This window comes from Polypterus senegalus, chromosome 18 (assembly GCF_016835505.1).
Source record: "Polypterus senegalus isolate Bchr_013 chromosome 18, ASM1683550v1, whole genome shotgun sequence".
NCBI classification, from domain to species: Eukaryota; Metazoa; Chordata; class Cladistia; order Polypteriformes; family Polypteridae; genus Polypterus; species Polypterus senegalus.
Genome location: NC_053171.1, coordinates 28033329 through 28046287, shown reverse-complemented (window position 1 = coordinate 28046287; position 12959 = coordinate 28033329).

The following is a 12959-nucleotide window of genomic DNA, read 5'->3' as shown; positions in this document are numbered from 1 at the left end:
AAGAAAGTTTGATATAAATTGCAAGGAATATGTTTATCGGTATTGATGCATGTTATAAGAATAAATGTAATCCTGTAAAATCACTACGTATTTATGCATTTAGTTTTAAAACTCGTAACAAAACATTTTGTACTAGAAATGTTTACTTTGCAACGTATAACTTTTTATTATCGTTACCAACACCAGATACCAATCGGAATTGTCAGGTGCTACAGTCAAAATTCCCCTTGTGAAAACCAACCAACCAAACAAGGAAATCTTCTAAGTATTGTTTTACGTGCACAATAAACGGCGTTTTTTTAAAAAAAACATTACTGTTCTATTGTAAAGAACCTGTTTGTCACTTTGTACAAGTAAATTATGTTGTCAAAATTAGCGAACTAGCGCTGGCAATAGTAGTATAAAAAGTTTATATTATTCTGACCAAAAATCCTTTTATGACTTTTTAATGTACATTCCTGTACACTTTATGCAAAAGAATGGTGTATTTTGCAGAACATGGAGATTATTACATTTTGGGAACATTTTGTTAACCAAACCAGTTTAAAATATTTGACTTCATTATCATATGAATGAAAAAACACAGTGAATGTATTCTTTAAAGATATTAAAAATTTAATTAACCTACAGCTTATAAACACCTCACAGGAAAAGCTACTCTAAAACCTATAAATGCAGTGTTCTGTGCTTTGATACGAACAGGTTAATTTTAAAATGGAACAACAAAATAATGATCATCCCAAAATATAATGTATAATCACAGTTTAACTTATTTACAAGCCAAGAAAGTTTAGAAAGCAAAGGTAATCATTTAAGTAATAAACTCACTACTTGTACACTCTTGTTTCTGTACTCTATTTACTGCTAAAGGTCTGGCTATAGTTTGATGCTTTGGGAGCTGCCATTACACAGGGTAATTGTTATACTGAAATATATTTTAAAAATCCAGTTTTAATCTTGCAAAGGTACGCTGACAGTTTCACTGAACTCTCCAAGCTAACACCTGTCCTAGATTTGTGTTTTTGCTCACCTGGAATTCTGAGTCATAATAATAAAAAGGACTACAGGCTGGGGCAGGACAAGCATGCTGCTGTCGAAACTCCCTGACCCCAGTCATACATGAGCTTTGAGATGAATGACGGAAGGCTATTCATTATATTTGTTGTTGCTGGAAGATGATTTCATCGGGCATTGGGGGGAGGAAAGATATAGAAGATATGAAAGCTTATTTCTATTGGGAGGTAATTCACATAAACAACCCAGATTTCCTCAGCATTAAACTCTTCCCCCTATTTTTTCCCCCAGTGTCACTGATTTCCCTCTAAAATGGAAGGTCTCCACCAACCCAAACCTGCTACTATTTCTGGAATGGGACATCAGTCCATTGCAGCACATGCTCATGAGCACATCCATCTTTAGTTACATGGGGGTAAATTAGCCTGGCACTTAAGTGGAAAGATGCCCACATGAACAGAGGAAACAATGCAAACTCCACACAGGCAAAATGAGGTCTAGGTATCTGGTGCCTTGAGGTAGCTGTAGTAACTCTACAAATACAATTTAAAAACAAAAAAGGACAAAACGGTAATGCAGAACATTGTTTAGCTCACTCCCAGGGCTTCTTAATAATATGTTTATTAGTTACACTGCAGGGTGTGGCTGCAGCCCTTAGGGACATTACATTAATTTAAATAGCACTGGCAGTAGATGGATGGGAGAAATTTTCCAGAGTTAATTCGAGCAGCCTGAGTTAAAAGAAAAATCCTGATGAATAGAATTCCATCAAAAAAACTGTCTTTGTGTTTACTTCAAACACCAGTGGGTTTGGGGATTATAACTATTGGATATAAGGAGGAGGAGGAAATTTAGATGAGACAATGGACATGGATTTCATGGAAAGTCCAACAAACAAGCAGCACCTGAAGACAGCTGCGGTAAAGGGCTGACTATGAAATATTGCTGATGCGGCTCGAACATCTTCTTGAGCTTAAAGGGGCTGCTCTTAACTGGTTCAGGTCATATTTAACTGGTAGAAACTTTTCAGTGACTTTAAATTCCTCTTTTTCATCTACTGCTCCTCTCAAATAAGGTGTTCGTTCCTCAGGGATCCATTTTGGGTTCTTTTTTATTCTCTATATACCTTCACCCTATGGGAGGGATTTTTAGGAAATTTATCATTTGCTTTTCACTGCTATGCTGATGATACTCAGGTTTATATTCCCGTCTGCAACTCTGCAACAAATCAACTCCAAAACTGTCTGAACTAAGATCTTGATGGCTAATAATTTTCTTGATCTAAATCAAAATAAAATGGAGGTGCTTATAGTGGGTCCGCCAGCTAAAGCCCAAATTGGTCTTGGACTTCTCGGCTCTTTCTTTGTCTTTTCCAAACCTCAAGTCCGCAATCTTGATGTTACCTCTGATAGTAACCTTTCTTTTGAGAAACAAGTAAATTCTGTAGTCAAGAGTTGCTTTTTCCAACTTCGTCTAATAGGCAAATCAAGCCTTTTTTATCTTCTAAAGATCTTGAGAAAGCTGCTCATGCTTTTATTTTTTCTCACCTCGATTATTGTAGTTCGCTGTATTCTGGGATTAACAAATCTCTGATACACAGGTTACAGCTGGTCCAAAATGCTGCCGTTCGCTTTCTGGTTGGGGCAAGGAAGTATGACTCTGTTTCTCCTATTTTAGCTTCTTTACACCTGCCTGTCAGTTTTCGAATTGATTTTAAAATATTGCTGCTAGTTTTTAAATCTTTACATGAGCTTGCTCCTGCCTATTTATCTGAACTGTGTGCTTTACACCAGCCATCTAGAGTATCTTCTGGTCAGTTGTCTCTTGTTGTCCCTCGTACCAAATGTAAAACTAAGGGGGACAGGGCATTTGCAGCTGCTGCCCCTCACCTGTGGAACTCTTTCCCTCATTACATAAAGGAGTCGTCTACAATTGAACTGTTCAAAACGAGATTAAAAACTCACTTCTTTTCACTTGCATTCCATGACCTTCAGTAATACTGATGGTTTCCTCTTTGTGATCGTATAACATTATTTCTATTTATTATCTATCTTATTTTATGTTCATATATTTTATTACTATTTATGTTTTATTGTTTATTGTTTTGTTTTTTCTTTTATCCTATTATTGTAAAGCACTTTGGCCGCAGCATTAATATGTTGTTTTAAATGTGCTATATAAATAAATTGACATTGACTGACAAAAGCATCACTAGGGTGAAAACCCAGCACTTGGAGATGGCCATGTGTTCAGACCCCAGGCAGTCAATGACTGCAAAGGATTTTCAACCAAGTATTGAAAATGGTTGTTATATTCATGATTATGTTAGTTTGTTTAAATACTTTGAGCCGATGACAGTGGGAGGACTATGTATACAAATTGCTGTCATTTCTGAATAGCTTATACAATATTTTTGTTGAACCCTTTGAATTAATGCTAAAAGCCTACATTTCAATCAAAAATAACTTCTTCATTTACAATCCATTGTGGTGGCATATAGAGACAAAATTATAAAAATTGTGTCACCATCCAAATACTTATGTCCCTAACTATGTACCTCATATTCAGATGTTTGAATATATGCAAAAAATGAGGATACACAAATAAATTATAATAACATATTATAATAAAAAAAATGTGTGCCACGTTTAACTAGCTAGTTTAAGCCAGCCTAGTCCAATCTGTCCAATTGTGACAGATTTATTTCTCCTTTGAAAAGTATAATAATAATATAATTAATTACATATACAGTTAGGTCCATAAATATTTGCAAGCACCACACCTCAAATCAACTCCAGGCCTTTTATCTGCTTAATTGATAATGACATTACTTGCCCACAACTGCCCATGAAATAGCCTTTGAGTCAATTGTCCAATTACTTTTGAGCCCCTGAAATGAAGGGATTGTGTTAAAAAATGCTTTAGTTGCCTCACATTTTTATGCAATTGTTTTGTTCAACCCACTGAATTAACAATGAAAGTCTGCACTTCAAATGCATCTGAGTTGTTTCATTTAAAATACATTGTGGTAATGTACAGAACCAAAATTATAAAAAAGTTGTCTCTGTCCAAATATTTATGGACCTAACTGTATACAGTATTTTTCTAACCTACTCAAAGTGCTTAATATAGACAATGGAGAGCCAAACCCCCACCAATGTGCAGCGTCCACCTAGATGACATGATGGCAGCCATTCTTGTGCTAGTGTGCTCATGACGCTTCAGCTATTAGGTAGTAAAGAGGTGAGATAGATAGCTAAGCTAATAAGGTACAAGGGATGATTGGGGGATGAGAATGATCAGGCTGTAGTGGGCAATTTAGCCAGAACATTGGGAAACATTTTATTATTTTTCAAAGGATAACCACAGAGAGCCCAGGACCTTGGATTTACATCTCATCCAAAGCATGGCGCCAACTTTTACAGCACGGTGTTCCTGTTACTGCCTTAGGGTACTGGAATCCTCACATAGACTACAGGATAAGTGCACCCTGATGGCCTCATAAACACTTCTTCCAGCAGTAACCCAAGCTCATCCAAAATCTGCTTTCTCTATTACACAGTTACTGGAAAGCTAAGCCAATTGCAATAGGAGAGACATAAAACAAGGATTGTCCCTCGATGGGAAATCAGTCCATCACTGTGCATACAACTCAAACAGGACACAAACTCATACTGGGTCATTTTGGAATCACCACTTACCCTAACAGGCACATCCTTCAGATGTGGGAGGAAACTGGAACGCTTTAAAATTGTACACACACACATAAGGAGAACATGCAATTTTCACATGGAGAAATGATCAAATTAGGTCCAAAACCCCCAGCCTGGGAGTTCAATGTGGACTCAATTAATAAAATAGTTAAGGTATTGTTAGATGTAGTTGTATTGTGGCTTGTGCAACTGCCTTTCAGATGTATTGTTTTAGGTTCGAGTCCTACACCCAGTCTCTTAATTTACTATATGTGGTATTTTCTCTGCAGTTTAACTTCCAGACACATGAATGGTAAGGTAATTGCCCTTTTAAAAGTGGCCCAATGTCAGTGGGTGCAGAAGTGGGTTCTGCTACGGACTGGTGCCCCATTGTGAATGTGGGACTTGCCTAAGAAATCCCTGACCTCCTGCTATCCTGTATTGAATTACCCAGGCTTGAGAAAGCTATAGTATATTCATAAGGGTGATTTCAAAATATTTGAACATTTCAGAAATGTTTGCCTTGATTACTAAAAGTAAATCAAATCAAAGAAACAACTGGGGGCGGGATGTGGCTAAGATTTGTTCACTACTACTTTTTCTACCCGGTCACCGCTGTGTGGGTTTTCTACAAGCACTTTATTGGTGGATCAAAATTAGCTCAAGGTGACTGATTTTGTGTGTAAAAGCGTGTATCTAATTTAGGGATTTTCCTTGTCCTGTCTGTCTTTTTGTAATATTTAAATATAAAACATGTTTCCATAAAAATGAATGGGTAAATATTAATATATTTGTAAATTTGTTTTTGAAAATGTGCTTGCATTACAAATTGTAATAGCTTTATTAAGGTTGAATGTCTAGGAAATACTGATGTTACTAACTTCACAGTGGCCAACATAAGGCTATTTTCAGTTTTACTTTTTGTTTGTACTTTATATGTATTTTATCATGCCAGCTACAGTTTCAGGTTAGCAAAAGTTACAAGAGTTTTTATTTTCATTTTATTGATATATTCAAGTTTCAGATTAGTTCAGACTACGTTTACGACCAGTTGCCATAGTAAAGTGGTTAATTGCCTTCTTGCTTCTCATACTTCTGGTAGATACAGTAGCAATAAATGTTGATTTATCACCAGAAATAGAGATCTGTATTATTTATTTGTTTAAGGATGGGTGTCAGCAGAAAGAAAAATAAAAGTCTTTTCAACAGGTCTTCGAATGAAGAGACTGCAATTAGCCTTTCAACAGCTGATCCATTGCTAGGATACAGTGTCTTCCAGTTTTGCTAAAGTGCAAAGGTGTATTTGTCATATTTTAGTTGTGAGATGGATGATTATTCTGTATTTACAGTTTCTGATTCTTCGGTATAAATGGCGGAATTTGATATATAATTATCATCAAACATTTGAAGATATGAATGTCTTTAACGCTATTCATGTAGCATGTACTTTAATGGGATGCTGAGGATGTTATTGATTTAGTAAAATTTATTAAATTCATATTTTTATCTAATAAAAGAATACAATAGAAGAAGAACATTTCTGACAGAATTTAAATATTATAAGCTTCCACTTACAGTATATAAAGTGCCTTTTTAACTTAATACTGATACTCTGTATGTTCAATTCTTCATAATAAATATTCATGGTGGCTCTAAAATCCATACTGACCCCTACTCTCTCTTCTGTTTCTTTTTCCGGTTTCTTTGTGGTGGCGGCCTGCGCCACCACCACCTACTCAAAGCATCATGATGCACCAACATTGATGGACTGAAAGCCAGAAGTCTACGTGACCATCATCATCAAGTCCTTCCATGAAAACCCTAAATACAAAGAGGACTGTTTGATTTATGTAAGGTAGAATGCCCAGAGGGCACTGGGCAGTCTCTTGGTTTGGAATCCCTACAGATTTTATTTTTTTTCTCCAGCCTTTGGAGTTTTTTTTTTGTTTTTTCTGTCCACCCTGGCCATCGGACCTTACTTATTAAATGTTAATTAATGTTGACTTATGTTTATTTTTTATTGTGTCTTCTGTTTTTCTATTCTTCATTTTGTAAAGCACTTTGAGCTACATTTTTTTGTATGAAAATGTGCTATATAAATAAATGTTGATTGATTCTCCTAAACAACTTAAAGCTAGTGCTCAGCATTGTTCTGGACTCTGCCACAACTCTAGTGTCGAGGGCTGCCTGTCTTGAACACTGTCCCTTCCAAGGTTATTATAATTTTACCTTTTTATATATTTATATTTTTTAAAATGTCTGTATTATTTCTGATCTTACTTACTTTTAGTTCTAATTTAGTTTTTATTTCACAAAAACACCCATCCATCCATTATCCAATCTGCTATACCCTAACTACAGGGTCACAGGGGTCTGCTGGAACCAATCCCAGCCAACATAGGGCACAAGGCAGGAAACAAACCCCGGGTGGGGCTCCAGCCCACTTCAGTTCACAAAAACATTTCTATAGTTTTAGTTTTAGTAATTATGTTATGGTTAAAGAGCTACTATTTAGTTTAGTTTTGTGTGGGCTGACACCCATCCTTAATGGGTTTGGATGTGTTTAATGTTAGTGGAAGCTTACTACACACATGGTTTGCTATCTGGATTTGTTTTTGTCTGTTAAAAACAAGCATAATCAAAAACATACTGAATATGAGAAATTTTATACAATTTTATCATTTTTAAAATATTTTCTATGTCATTTGTGCTAACAAATGTGTGCTGACTGTTCACACATTTCATCCTTTCCTTTTCTTGCCCAGAATGGACCAATTTGTGATGAAATTTAGATGAATTTTAAGGTTTGAGAGTGGTTTTTTTTTTACCCAAAATGTTTACAGCACACAACATATCCTGCTCGAAGACAATATGCTTACAATTAATGCCTTTAATATTGCATTCAAAAATCTCCCATGCTGTTCTTTGTTATTTTCTACTGGCCATATTGATCTCTGATTCGATCTCAGGCACATAAAATTTAAAGACAGAACTTTGCCGACCTGAAAAATATATAAACTAATCAGAAAATAGATTCTAGTGTGTTTTGACAGGTGTGATCATGAAAATCATGGGGGCTTAGGAAGAACAGGGCTAGCTGTAGTGAGGGAACAAAGAAAAACAAGCATGTAGCGTCAAGGTTAGGGATAGTGAGACTTGAATAACCCATGTATAACAACAGTAAACCCTTAATGAGCAGAGTAAGTGCAGGTAATAGGAGTACAGACAGCCACAACATGACAGAAACAGCATCTGAAATTAGGAGCAAAATATATATTTTCTAAACTTGCTTATCCAGAGCAGGATGTCAGGAAACCTGGAGCCTATCGCAGCAGCTTTGGATGCAAGGCAGGAAAAATCCCTTGACAGGCTACCAGCCTATTGCAACAATACTATATATAGAATATGTGTGACATGGCTGATGTTAAGAACATAAAGAGATATCTATTTTGAGAGAGAAAGATTGAAAAGAGGGAAACCAATATTTTAAAGCATAATTCTGACACAGAATTATTTTCACAGTATCAGGTATTTTGAGCTGTGAATGTAAAACTCAAAAAAGGAAAATTAATAAATACAGAATAAATACAAAAACATGTTAATATGTTTAGTTTTTCACCAGTGGTAGACTCTCTTCATCTACCTACCTACCTACCTGCCTACCTACCTGTAGTTCAGTAGAGACACTGCCAACTCAGGAATTTCACAAGGTTTGTATGGTTTTGTTGTTAAAACAACCTTTTTAAAGGTTCTTTTAAAGCAAAGGTGATTGGGTCACCAACAATATGCTGATATAGCATGTTGACAGTCTCTTGATCAGTGCTGTTTTATTTTCAAAAAGGATTTCTCTTATGCAAAGTGGCATTATTGTCAACAAAACTCAGACACTTGAGAAATAAAATGAAATGTTACTAACTCATGATTTTTCTGTCCCTGCAGTAAAGTTATTGTTGACCAGCACATTCCAGCTTCAGGCATTTGAATTACATCTTGATATACAAGAAGCACGAAGAAATGCTGCAGCTCATCTTAACAAACATCAGACTCATGCAGCCTGGAATATGGCGTAGTGTATGCTGCTATAAGTGTACAGTATAAATCTTGGGCTCAGTCAGAATTACAGCCAACATGCCATCATTTATGAATGGACCGAAATTCTGTAAGGGATTATTTGTATCTAATACTTCTCTCTTGAGCCCCGGAGATCCAGTGAACAGCAGCTTTGAAAGTTGCTGAGCACATTCAAAGCAAAATCATCACCTTGGTAATTCTTCGCTAACACTTGAACCAGAACCTATCATGCTGTCCCTATCAGTACCTGAAGAACTGTCATTATTATCACACAGTAAATCGTTTTCTTTGTCACATGCTTTACGCCCCCGTATTCAGCTTTCTTTGTCACTGCAAATACTGTGTAAACATCCATTCTCCGTCACCAGCCTCCATTCGCTGCATAAATGGATGCGGGCGTCTCGTGGTGGATGACGTTCTGTTTTATAATTAAAAGTTACAAGGGGTAAAGACTAATGGCAGGAAATTCTTATTCATATATTTTGGTTAATTTTGGGAACCCTGCAGCTCAGGTTAGCCTCTGTGTGAGTCTGGTTGTCACAAAAAGTAAAATTAATTTTAGTTAATTATTATTTTATTTCAGTTAGTCTTTTCAGCTGCTTTAATAATTTTGTTTAGTTTTAGTTTTTCATTTTGGTTTTGTTAATTACATTATTTCAGTTTACAATTTTTGTTTATTATTAGTTTCAGTTTTGATTTTAGGTTTCTTTCTATTATAATAACCTTGATCCCTCCTACCATACTTCTAGGTAGTACCTGTTCTGCAGCAATCATGATGCAAGGAGTAGGGAAGTAAAAGAACAGCACATCCAGTAGCATTTGTCCTAAATATACAATAGAATAATACAGCTTATTTTTGCATAGCATTCTTCACTTATTGCAGGCGCAGAACGCTGTGAGCAATTCTCAGTTAAACTACAAGTATAGTTTATACTAATTACTAAATACAGAACTGGTACACTTACAACGCTATATATAAATATAGCACTGTGACTTTCAGCATCTGGGGAAGCCTTTGGCATTTGTCTCCAGTATTGAATTATTTATTTTAATTTTATGTTACTGTATAGGATGTTGCTTTTGCTGTTCTCTTTTGGTAACTTTTTCCATATGCCTTTCTTGCTAACTTCATATTATAGCGTTGATTCATACATTCTGAATAAATGCATTATTTTTTACCTTTATTCTGTTATGGCTGGGAGTCCCAAAGCTCAAAGTCCCAAAAAGCACTTCCAAAATGCCCACTAGAAGGGGATATACCACCAAGCTCAGGCTAGATAAACAGCCAAACACAGAAACTTTATAAAAAACAAAAAGGTTTTATTTCTACAAATAATGCTCTGTAATACTGTGAAGCTGCAAAGAGCACCATGACAACCATAAATGCAAGGCAACCCAAGAAAACAAAGTTCCAAATCACAAATCCACAGAACAGTCAAAAATCCAGAATTTCACAAGAGCACAACAAAACAGAAGAACTCACCAAAACTCCCCACTACTGTGGGAGACCTTCCAGTTTTATAGGGTGGAGGGCAGTTCCCAACAGGTGGCCCCATCTCTTGGGGGATCATCCGCAAAACACATGGAGCATAACCAAGGTGTAGTACACAATGCAGATAGTAAACAAACATTAACATAGATAAATGATTCAAAAACTAACAAAAATTATATAAAAAAGGATTTGAAAGTAAATCACAGCACCCATACTTGGGGAGAACTTGCCAACTCCACCCATGAGCAACCAGGCCACATTTCAAATGTAATCACTGAAAGCTGTTACAACATGGCCCTTTTAAATATCTTGGAGGATGATTACTAATTTTCTATCTATAAAGCTAAAGCCCCCATTTAAAACTGCTGATATTAAACAAGATTTATTCCATCTGCTTCCAATTTGCCAAAACTCCTGCAGCTACATTTAATAGTTATTGAGACTGATGCAAAAATCATCAACATAAGCAAAATAGGAAGTTTTAGTTTGGCTGCTGGTTGCTACTGAAGCTAGAAAGAACAAAAGAAACTAATTACTATTTTTTTTAGAGACATTCACTTTTTTTCTGTTTTGTTTTAATTTTCATTTATGGTTTGAAGTAGCTTGAGTATCTGTGTCCTCAGTTGTCTGCACTGTTTGTTGGTGTGCCATAATATGACTATTTTAGCCTTTTGGTGATAAAAAAAACCTTCCTCCAGCTGTCCAAACAACGGAATAACATTATAACAAGACAGTTGGACAAGCCTAGAAGTGCTGCACCATGGTGCTGGCATTTCAGCACAGGGCACACAGATGATAGATGTCAGTAAAAGTAGCTGCTGGGTGTGCAGCATCTCATTTTGAGCAAGAGGATTCAGAAGAGAGCAGAATAACATGGAGACAGAGACCAACTGACACAGAGAGTGGTATGAGAGCCCAGGGGCAGACAATGACATTTAGACAAAAACGAGCTTTGTTGACTTGGTGTTGTCTTCTTTGACCCTAAGAACATAAATGGAAGGGTTTGTGATGCTGCTGCAGAAGAAAATAAAAATGTCTTTTGGCATACCCGAAAACCCCTGTGCATCATGTCCTTCATTCATGGTTGTCACACACATTTGAGTGGATTTAAATGGGCTGCAAGGAATCCTTCTTATTGTTTGTTATATTTGGTACTAAATGATGTGACATAACATAGTGAAATATTGTTAAATGTTGCCACAAGTCCTGACAGTAATCCATTTCACAAAATCACAAAAGGAAATGCTGAGTCATGTTGAACCCTTGTACTTATCAGGAAACATCTTTAAATATGCAATATACTAGGCCAGGGATAGTCACTCAAGGTCCTGGTAGGCCACAGTGGCTGCAGGTTTTCATTCCAATCAGTTTGCTAATTAGAAGACAGACATACCTGTTTAGCTACATTGCTTGTTTCTGGTTTCATTGACCCAAGACAAATTTTAATTACATTATAGATCAGTGATCCTCAATCACTGTCCTGGGGGCCTCAGTGGCTACAAGTTTTCACGTTAACCAGTTTCTTAGTTTGAACACATTTATTTGCTGCTAAAGCAATATGTGTTTTAGGCTTAAATTTTGTTTGCTCATTTATGGTTTAATGCCTTTAATCGCCTGATTTAGTTTTAAGATTTAATTGTTTTGTGTTGTGTTATCCAGCCATCAGTGTATAATGAGGTGTGAATTATAAAGGAGCCACCAGCTCTCTAATTAACTTGATTCCATTTTCAATGGTGAATGTGCAAAATGAAATTCTACAACGTGATTACAATTTGTCTTGGATGAATAAAAGCACTAACAAGATGTATAGTTAAATACAAAGTTTCATTATCAGCAAGGACTGTTTTCTAAGGACAGCACTTATTCATTGTTTCATGGAGTGCAGGAACAGTACCTCAATAGTGACAAACAAGGGAGGTGGTTAACAATGTACAATTCAAAACATTAATATATCCCACTTGACCTGTTTGTTTTCAGTAGTAGCAAAAGAGGGAATGAAAAAAAAACCTAGTGACATTATGAACAGTGCTGCACATCCAGTCTCTGACACACTAACATTGAAGACTTTAAGGCAATGAATCATTCAATTGAAGACTTTAAGGTAATGAATTATTTCCGCAGAAGTGTGTCAAAAAACACTATGGGGGCTCCTTTATACCAACAGCATTACGTCTGCATTATGTCTCACTGGGATTGTGACAGCGAGGTCAGAAGTTTTATTTCCTTTTAAATTTCTTCCTTCTTAGTCATTATGGTGTGTTTTCAGTGTTTCAGACAATAGTGTGTGTATATTTATTTACTTATCTACCTATATGTGATTTTATTTTTTTATTTAAATAGCTTCTGTAAAAAGCCAGATTTCCCCCTGGGGACAAATAAAGTTCTATCTATCTATCTATCTATCTATCTATCTATCTATCTATCTATCTATCTATCTATCTATCTATCTGTTCTAGAAGTTGACAATTTGTGTTAACTGCAGTCTGAACTGAAGGGGTTTCTGAATGTATAGTTACTGTAATACTGTCAGACATACTATAGAACTAAGGAACTTTGAGGCCACAGTTGCATCCCTTTTAGTCTCTTTTTTGTGGAACAATAACTATGGGAGCATTTTTACCATGAATTAAAATCTGTATAAAGTTGTATTGCATGTAGTATACATAATCATAGGTTTACAGGGTCAGTAT